The following is a 10121-nucleotide window of genomic DNA, read 5'->3' on the forward strand; positions in this document are numbered from 1 at the left end:
GGCACAAGGGACTTTAGCTCAGTAGAAATCCCCCCCCCACCCCAATGCTTCCTCCCACCCTTACTGTCATAATCTTCTGGTGTGACAGGGATTATTAGAGGAGATGTCACAGGCTCTCATCGAGACTGCCCAACTATGCCCACACTTTTGGCCCAGCTCCTTCATTCATAGAAGCCATACTACAGCTTCTATGAATGAAACATGATCTATGAATGGAGAGATGAACCTTTCAATCATCTACCTGTCCTCCATTCATAGATCTTATTTCTCCCTTCGTCTTTCAGGACAGCACCTGGAGAGAGCGCAGCTCCACCCACTTTCCCAGGAAACACTGCAGTCAGTTTCTTTAAAGACCGGACACTTCCACCATGGCCTCAGTTGTAGTGTTTCCTCCGCCATGGTGGAAGCGCTGCAGGGAACCAGGGGTGTGCTGCGCTTTCTCCAGGTGGTGAAAGTTAGGGCATACCGGATCGTTTTCTTCTTTTCCAAGACAGCCCAGCATCCTCCCTGACGCGTGGGGGATTCTCCGGTGCCTCCTCCTCTTCATGCTCGGCGAGAGCCAGGCTGCGAGGGTCCCGTTCCTACAGACCGGTGGCAGGGCTGTGGAGTAGAGCGGCGTCTATTCCACGGGCCGCACGCCTTCCGGGTTCGGATGGCAAGCGCGTCATTTCCGACCGGGGGCGGGGCCTCGAGCGGCGCGACGCGGCTTCCGGTTCCGGCCGCTGGAACGCAGGAGGGGGGGGCGGTCTCCATGGCTGATTTCATTTCCGGCCCTCACAGCGGTGAGCGGCCCGGGAAAATCAAATAAAAGAGCACAAACGCCGCTGTGTGTCCTGTCAATAATGGAGGACGATCAGACGGCGGTGGCAGGAGCAGGAGCCACAACAATCAGCCAGGCTCAGGTAAGCAGGGATACTGGTCTCTGTCTTTACTCTATGGGCATTTATAATGTTTATATATTATCCCTTCCCTAAAAAAAAAAAAAAAAAAAGTGGGGAGCCTGCAGATCACTTGGTCCTGAGTACTAAAGGAGGGATAAGTGATTAATTATGTTTTAAGGTGGATCTGTGGGGTGATTCACCGGCTGTGGAACAGATCATGGGTGTTAAAGGGTTAACTTCCTTGGTGGTGTTTTTTTCTGTTCCTTATACAGCATGTAAGCTGTTTGTGAAATATGGTTCAGCTATTGTCTTTTTTCCCTTGGGATATTGCAGAAGGCTAAAGAAAAGACCAAGCATGTCTCCCCTATTGTTAAAAGGAAGTGTCCCTCTTGTAAGGGGTTACTGAGGGATTCCTGGCCCAAAGTATTATGCAAATCTTGCATTACGGACATAGTTAAGGAGGAGACAGCTCCTGCTAGTCCTGCAGCTCAACAAAGCGAATTGCTAAGCTCTTTCAGGAAGGAACTGGCAGACACCTTTGAGTCCTTCAGGTCCTACCTAGATAGGCGTCCAACGGCGCATAGCAGTGTGGTGCCACATTCTCTATCCTCTGTTTCAGCATCCAGAGGGGGCAGCGACTCAGAGGAGGAGGAAAGTAACATTTTACTAAATTCGGAGGAGGAAGCAGAAGAAGTAAATGAAGCTTCTTCTCCTTCTTCTAGGTACAAGTTATCCCTTGAGGAGGTAGATGATTTGCTGAGAACAATTCATACTACCCTTAACATCACAGAGGATAAGGCTCAGCTATCCCTACACGATAAGATGTTCCAAGGCCTCGGGGAGGAAAAACATAGGGTTTTTCCTGTACATAAATTCTTATCAGAGACCATTAAGAGGGAGTGGAAGGATCCAGAGAGAGCCCCCTTCTTTTCTAAATCCCTCAAGCGAAGGTTTCCGTTTGATGAGGATAGCTCGCATATTTGGAATAAAAAGCCAAGACTAGACGCAGCCTTTTCCCAGGTATCTAGGAATACTGACCTGGCCTTTGAGGACATGGGTATCCTTAAAGATACCATGGACAAAAAGGCAGACTCCCTATTAAGGAAGGCATGGGATTCTTCTTTAGCAAATTTGAAGCCTGCCATGGCCTCAACTGTGGTAGCCAGAAATCTGGAACACTGGCTGGAGCAGCTGAAAATCCACATTGAGGCAGGGACGCCTCGTAAGGATCTGCTTGATACGCTACCGGTGTTATCAAAAGCGGTAGGGTATATAGCAGATGCCTCAGCGGAGTCAATCAGGATGTCAGCCAGATCCACAGCTCTGATAAACTCAGCTCGCAGGGCGTTATGGGTCAAGACATGGACAGGGGATACTGCTTCAAAGACAAAATTATGCGGTTTACCCTTTGAAGGTGATCTAGTGTTTGGTCCTGGGCTGGAAGCTATTCTTGACAGAACAGCTGACAAAAAGAAGGCTTTCCCTATAAAGAAGAAGGTACTTCCGCAAGGCAACAAAAATTTTCGTGCTTTTCGAAAGACCCCAGATACCAAAGAGGCAGGCTACAAAAGGCCTTGGAAGTCTCAAAGAGGGAGGGGTAAGTCAGGAGTACTTTTCCGCACCCCAACCACAAGCCCAAAAACCCAGTGACGGTCACCCAACTGTGGGAGCAAGGTTACAGACCTTCTTTCTACAGTGGAAGACTATAACAAGCAGCCAGTTTATCCTAAAGACCATCTTGGAGGGTTACAGGCTGGAATTTTCTCAACCTCCTCCTGTGCGTTTTTACATAACACAGGCTCCCCGAGACTCAGAAAAGTCACTAGCAATGACAGCTATCCTGAAGGACTTGATGCTACAAAAGGTGATAGTGAACGTACCCCCTGGGGAATTAGAACAGGGGTGCTATTCACACATATTTCTTGTGAAGAAACCGTCAGGAAAATTCAGGCTCATCCTGAACCTGAAGATTCTAAACAAGACTATCAGGTACAAGAAGTTCAGGATGGACACAATATTCTCAGTGAAGAATCTCCTGACCCCGGGTTGTTTTATGGCTTCCATAGACCTGAGAGATGCATACTTGCATGTACCAGTAGCGTCAACATCTCAGAAACACCTAAGGTTTGCGATAAAACTGGGAGAATCTACCCTTCATCTCCAGTTCAGAGCTCTCCCTTTCGGGCTGTCATCTTCTCCGAGGATTTTTACAAAGGTCCTGGCGGAGGCCTTGGCCCCACTCAGAGTAGAGGGGGTATCAGTCCTGCCCTATCTGGACGATCTACTAATTTTTGCCAAAACAAGGGACCTGTTAGTGAGAGATCTGGAAAAGACAATGAGACACCTGGTAGGTCTAGGATGGATAATCAACGAGGAGAAATCAAACTTGATTCCATCTCAGACCATACTATTCTTGGGTTACACAATAGATTCCATCCAGGAGAAAATTTTTCTCCCCGAAGGGAAGAGGGAGAAGCTTCAGGAGGCAGTGAAGAAGACGCAGACAAATATGCCAATCTCCATAAGAGCAGCTATGTCGGTCTTAGGGCTACTCACTGCGACTATTCCAGCGGTGCAGTGGGCACGTCTACATGGAAGGGAGCTCCAGCAGACAATTTTAACGAGTTGGTCCTATGGAGAGTCCCTAGAAAAATTAATAAGGATACCTGCGCGGGTTCAGAGGAAGCTTTGGTGGTGGAGAAACCACTCAAACCTGAACAGGGGTCTGCTCTGGAGTTTTCCTTTGCAGAAAAGATTAACAACAGACGCAAGTTCCTGGGGTTGGGGCGCCCACCTGGACGAGCAGATGGCTCAGGGGAGTTGGACAGACTGGGAAGCCAGAAAGTCCTCCAATTGGAGAGAGCTGAGGGCTATTCTCTTGGGTCTATGGGCCTTCGAAAGAACAGTCCGGGGCCATCATGTTCAGGTCCTATCGGACAATGCCACAGCGGTGGCCTATATATCAAGGCAGGGAGGAACAAGGAGCAGGGCTCTGCTATCCTTGGCACTCCAGATTCTAGCCTGGGCAGAAGACAGGCTAAACTCCATAACAGCGATACATCTGAAGGGAGATTTAAACCTTATGGCAGACTTTCTGAGCAGAGAAAGAGTACTGGAAGCAGAATGGAGTCTGAATGTAGAGACTTTCCAACAACTAACAGAAAGATGGGGAATGCCCCAAATAGATCTTTTCGCATCCCAAAAGAATGCAAAAGTAGAGGCCTTCTTCTCACTAAACAGGCAGGATCAGGCAGAGGGATTGGATGCATTAGCGCAGCCATGGAAATTCCAGTTGTGCTACGCCTTTCCCCCCTTTCAGATGATCCCCTTGGTCTTAAGAAAGCTACAGAAGGAGAACACGACTATGATTCTGGTGGCTCCTTTCTGGCCCAAACGGGCTTGGTTCGCAACAATACAGGGGATGGCGGTGGAACCTTATTGGGAGCTTCCGCTTCGGAAGGACCTCCTAACGCAGGGCCCCCTTCATCACCCAAATACCCAGCATCTCAGGTTGACAGGTTGGTTACTGAGGAGCAGATGTTAAAAAATAAGGGCCTTTCAGATAAACTGGTCTCTACCCTGCTGAACAGTCGTAAGGAGGTTACCAGGGCCATCTACTTCAAAACGTGGAAACGATTTAATAGCTGGTGTGCGATTAGGTTACTTTCGCCACAGGAAATCGCTCCAGTGCTAGAGTTTCTCCATGAGGGAATGGAGATGGGGTTGGCAGCTAGCACCCTAAAGGTGCAGGTAGCTGCATTATCGGTTTTTCTTGAGAGGCAGTTATCAAGGGAGCCGCTTATTAGGTTTTTCAAGGCATTGGCCAGAGCTAGGCCAATACCTTTTAAGTTTTTTCCTAGATGGGACCTGTCTGTGGTTCTGCGGGGTCTAATCAAAGGACCTTTTGAACCTCCAGAGGAAGCGTCAATCAGGCTATGGTCGTTAAAAATAGTCCTGTTAGTAGCAGTAACTTCAGCTAGGAGAGTAAGCGAGTTACAAGCTCTTTCCATAAGAGAACCCTTTTGTTATATTTTTCCAGACCGGGTAGTGCTAAAAACTGACCCGGGTTTCTTGCCAAAGGTGGCATCAGCATTTCATAGGGAACAAGAGATAATTCTCCCTACCTTTTGTCCTAACCCGTCCAGTGCTAAGGAGAGGTCTTTCCATTCCCTGGACGTGAGAAGGTGTTTATTACATTATATAGAGATAACGAAAGATTTTAGAAGATCAGATTCGCTCTTTGTTCTCTTCTCTGGTCCACGGAAGGGGTATAGAGCATCCAAAAGCACCATAGGTAGATGGCTCAGAATGGCCATCAGCGAAGCTTATAAAGCTTCAGGAGCAGAGCCCCCTAAGGGGGTAGTAGCCCATTCAACAAGGGCAGTAGCAACGTCCTGGGCAGAGAGGGCAGGGGCTTCCCCGGGTCGGATCTGTAAAGCGGCCACGTGGACAAGTTTCTCCACCTTCACCCGCCACTACAGGTTGGACTTGCTATCAGCAGCGGAACAGTCGTTTGGCAGGAAGGTCCTGCAGGCGGTGGTCCCACCCTAGAGTAAGTACTCTTTTATCATCTCCAGGTGCTGTCCTGAAAGACGAAGGGAGAAAACCCTAGTTAGACTTACCGGTAACGGTATTTCTACGAGTCTTTCAGGACAGCGCCGATGACCCGCCCTAAGTTTTAAGGTTGTAAGATGTGTTATTGCTGTGTTCTGCTTATCTAATTTCAGCATGGCTGGAGGTACTCTATGAACAACTGAGGCCATGGTGGAAGTGTCCGGTCTTTAAAGAAACTGACTGCAGTGTTTCCTGGGAAAGTGGGTGGAGCTGCGCTCTCTCCAGGTGCTGTCCTGAAAGACTCGTAGAAATACCGTTACCGGTAAGTCTAACTAGGGTTTTCATTCATAAAAGCTAGAGTAACAGCTTCTATGAATGGAGGAGCTGGGTTGAATGGGCTGGTATAGTTGGGCACTCTTGAGGAGAGCCTGTGACAGCTCCTCCAATAACCCCTTCCACACCAGAAGATTATGATGGCAGGGGTAGGAGGAAGTATCGGAGGGGAAGATTTCTACTGAGATAGAAGTCCTTGTGCTTATTTTGTAATTTTTTTTTTTTAAATCAGAACTAACCAATCGATTTAACAGTTTCAAAAACCAGTTAAGGCTCATTTACACTATACGTGCATGAGAAAAGATGGGAACCGAAGAGAAAACCACACAGATTTCACTTGAAGAGACATCAGTTTTACATCAGTTTTCATGCACGTTGACATCAGTTTTCATGCGCGTCAGTTATGTGCCCTATTCACATCAATGTTGATGTCATGTCAGGTTTTTTCCTATGCCGAAAACTGTATACACTTTGCAGATTCCTGCTCAGAACAAATCTGCACGTTGTGGCGTGAACAGGGCACATAGAGGACCACTGTTTTTTTGTGCCCATGCAGAATGCATGCAGAAAAACTGACGTCTCTGCACCATGGTATGAACGAGGTCTAACTGAACTGTCACATTGGCAGTGCTATCAGCCAAACTGTCAAACCATCAAATGCCTGGTGTCATACTTGATCACATGTGCAGCATCATGGCAGTTGAAGATCCAACAGAGGCCAAGATGGCAGCTTCCTTGGCTGAAAACAATAGGAGGGTTTAGTTCTACTTTAAAGTGGTTGTAAAGCCTAAACATGTTTTACCTTATTGCATTCCTTGCATTAAGGTAAAAATGTTTAGGTGTCAGTATCGCCACCTCAACCCCCTTTTTACTTACCTGAGCCCTCATTCGATCCAGCGCTGTCTGCAGGTCTTCTCTTCTCTTACTTCCGGGTCTCGCTGTCTTTGCTGGGGCACCGGGAGCCATTGGCTCCCAGTGCTGTCAATAAAAGCCAGTGACGAGGAAGTGGGGGGCAGGGCCGAGTCTCGTTGTCTGTGTCAATGGACGCAGCATGCACGAGTGCCCCCATGGAAGCGGCTTCCCATGGGGGCACTGGACAGAGGGGAGGGGCCAGGAGTGCCAGCGGGGGACCTGAAAAGAGGAGGTTTGCCGCTCTGTGCTATTCCATTGCACGGAGCAGGTAAGTATAGACATGTTTGTAAAGGTTACATTTTAAAAAAAATAACAATCACTTTAAGGCAAATGTAGGCTTAAAACACTCAGTGCTTTATTCTGTTTGAACCTCACCCAAATGTAGACAAAAGCACAAGGGACACATCACACACTTGTGCTTTTTTGTATTTTGTTAGGTAAATTTAAACGCTAAGTTTAGGAAGTTTAAGAAAATGTCCATTTCTAGTTGCGTTGTGATCCATTAAAATACACATTAACGCGCGGCATAATGTCCATAAACACATGTGTGGAAACGCACAACATAGCCATGAGCTGCCAATGTTCTTTTCACCAACTTCCATCCAGAGTAAGATTTAGACCTTGGGGAGCCCGGGGCACTATAGCTTCAGAAGGCCCATCATGCACAGAGTTTGTTTACATTCTCAGTGACAGTCTCAAATTTTCAAAACGCATGACACAACGTCATTCTGAGGCTATGCGCGCACGCGCTCAGTCTCTGCACTCTATGTGTGGTTCGCTTGAGCTGGCCAAATTTGTTTTTAAGAATGATACAATATACCAGTCCAAAGTAAAAACTATTACAGATGATGGCCAGCAAAATATTACTACCCAAGATACATTTAATAAAAGAAAGTATTTTTTTATTATTATATATTTCAGAATATTATTGTTTATTTTTTTATTATTTTATATAATTTTTTTATAATGTTTTATATTAGTTTTGTATAGAAGGGGGCCCAGGGCAGTTGCCCTTTTGCCCCCTTATAAATCCAGCACTGCTTCCATCTTCTTATTAGTGGATCACTGTTTTCAGGTCTGTGACGTGGCCAAAATCTGAATGAAGCAAAGGCACTGATTTGCTGCCTCCGCCTGAGTGGCCAATCATCTCCTCTGCTTACACATACATTCCATTACCTCTTGTTTGGCAATCGCCTCCTATACCCAACCAAGGTGCTGCAAAAAGGTAACAGCCAACAAGTGGTTAATCAAATTGTCCTGTGTCTGCACCACTGTGGAGGCACATTAGATTGTAAGCTCCTTCAGAACCAGGCGCTAACTGAACCTTCTCTTTGTGACGCTATAGCAAAAGCAATGCATAACAATCATGTGAATGAATGGGCTGAATGAACACGGTTAGTGTAGCAGGTAAAGATAAAAATAAACGACTCATTGCTAACGACATAAATACATAATCACATGAACGTGGCAAGGTAAGACGCACAATTTAGCAAGCATACAGCAATGGAAAAAAAAATAGTAACATGTCACACAATCACAACAGCCCTTTAAAACAAAAGCACTGTATTTCTATTCTATCCCTGCAAACACAATGTATACAGGAGTATTTTATTGTGTGTGTGTGTGTGTGTATATGTCGGTTTTGTATTTCTGAATCTATTTTTTTTTCCATTGGTTAAATGGCGACAATCTACTCTGTAAAAAAAAAAGCAAAAAAAAAAAAACGCTTATTAAAAAACAAACAGCTTTCCTTTAAAAGCCACCTTGACGTCACCACCCCTATGTATTCTGCTGACACATTTTTTTTTATTATTATTCTGAAAATCCTTTTCCTCCCTCCCACCTTGTTCATCGCTATAGTGCAGATAAAAAAAAAAAAATTGTGAGGTGCGATAGCGACGAGGAGCTCGATAGTAACACGAGAGAGTGGAGCAGGAATAACAAAAAAATGAAGGCGATCGCATCCCTCTATAGAATCGGGAAGGCTGAAACGTCGACGCATTCGGGAAAAAAAAAAGGTAAAGCCGCGGAGAGAAGGCTTTGCATCCTAATTGGCAGACGTGTTCCATCGCAATTGTCGTGGGCAATGAAAACAAAAAAACAAAAAAAAAGGAGGACAAATAGCATTGTAATCAATTGTAATAAATAAAAGCATCCTGAATAAATAATACAAGGCTAGTAAATAAAATAATCCTAAATAAATAACACAAGGCTTGTAAATAAAATAATCCTAAATAAATAATACAAGGCTAGTAAATAAAAGAATCCTAAATAAATAACACAAGGCTAGTAAATAAAAGAATCCTAATAATACATGTATTAAAATGAAATCATGTTACCTTTTGGATGGTCTCCTCAGTCCCATGAGCTCAACAATGGGCTCCGAGGTGGTGTGGCAGCAGCCCAGCCATCCAGGGCGGATGAGGATGAGGATGAGGATGAGGATGGAGCCTACAGATGCAGGACCCAAGCGATCCCAATGATAAACAAGGCGATGTGAAGGAGGCAGGCCCCAAGAAGAGTCCAAGGATGGCCGCGATATACAGATTGCCCACAAATGCTGCACCTGTTCTGTGGATGCAAAAAATAAAAAAACCTAAAAAGAAATAAAAAAAGGAAAAACAAAAAGGAAAAGCCAACGGTAGAAGCTGTTCTCTATTCCTCCAGTCCTTTAATAAAGGCGCCCGTCCATTATGAGCCTGCTGTGCCCAGATGTCTGCCCTGACTAGAAGGAGAAGACATCATCATCATCATCATCATCATCCAGCTGTCAGAGCTGGAAGACGACACTGGCCATCGCTGGAGATGCAGGCAGGAGATAGGAGAAGAAGGAGGGCAAACACAATGCGGCTGTGTCGGCTCGGGTGCGGGAGGAGAGATGGAGAAAAAAAAAAGAAGAAGCAGAGAGAGAGAGAAGATGCTTGGGTTCGTGCGGCTCCGTTATTTCATAGCCGTCCAGGGAGCCGAGCAGACGCCATAGCAAAAAAAAAAAAAACCACACAAGGCTGCAGCTTCGGCTGTCAGTGCTAGGGAACGGGGAAGAAAGGCAGAAGGCACAGGGAGGAAAAAAAAAATCAAGGCGGGGGAGGGGAGTTCATAGAGCCCCTAGGAAGGCTCCACAAATATGGACTCGTGCGCCCCCTAGCACATGTCTGTGAAATACGGGGCCACTGCTTTTTACTTCTCTCACCAATAACTCATCCCTGCTTTTCAAGTCAGGCTTTTGCAGCTAGAATTGCGAATCCAAACACAAGGCTATATATTTTCAAGTGGGACTAACACTACAGTTTAACGCTGTTATAACCACTTGACCTCTGGAACATTTACCCACCTTCATGACCAGGCCATTTTTCAGCTTTCAGCGCTGTCACACTTTGAATTGCGCAGTCATGCTTTCTTTTGGTGGTATTTAATCACTCCTGGGTTTTTTATTTTTTCCTA

At 45.9% G+C, this 10121-nt stretch overlaps 1 protein-coding gene across 13 annotated transcripts in view; it reads right to left on the reverse strand.

Annotated features, from left to right (window-relative positions):
* Positions 1-9747, reverse strand: part of ADGRL3 (adhesion G protein-coupled receptor L3) — a 1522275-nt gene extending 1512528 nt beyond the window's left edge. For 9 of the 13 annotated variants that reach the window (XM_073595048.1, XM_073595046.1, XM_073595028.1 and 6 more), the window contains exon 1: positions 9020-9747. The gene's annotated coding sequence lies outside the window, so the exon portion shown is untranslated. The remainder of the gene's footprint in view (positions 1-9019) is intronic. The other 4 variants (XM_073595070.1, XM_073595063.1, XM_073595055.1 and 1 more) reach the window with 1 other exon arrangement.
* Positions 9748-10121: the final 374 nt, after the last annotated feature.

Source organism: Aquarana catesbeiana, linkage group LG01, assembly GCF_042186555.1.
Source record: "Aquarana catesbeiana isolate 2022-GZ linkage group LG01, ASM4218655v1, whole genome shotgun sequence".
In the NCBI taxonomy this organism is placed as follows: Eukaryota; Metazoa; Chordata; class Amphibia; order Anura; family Ranidae; genus Aquarana; species Aquarana catesbeiana.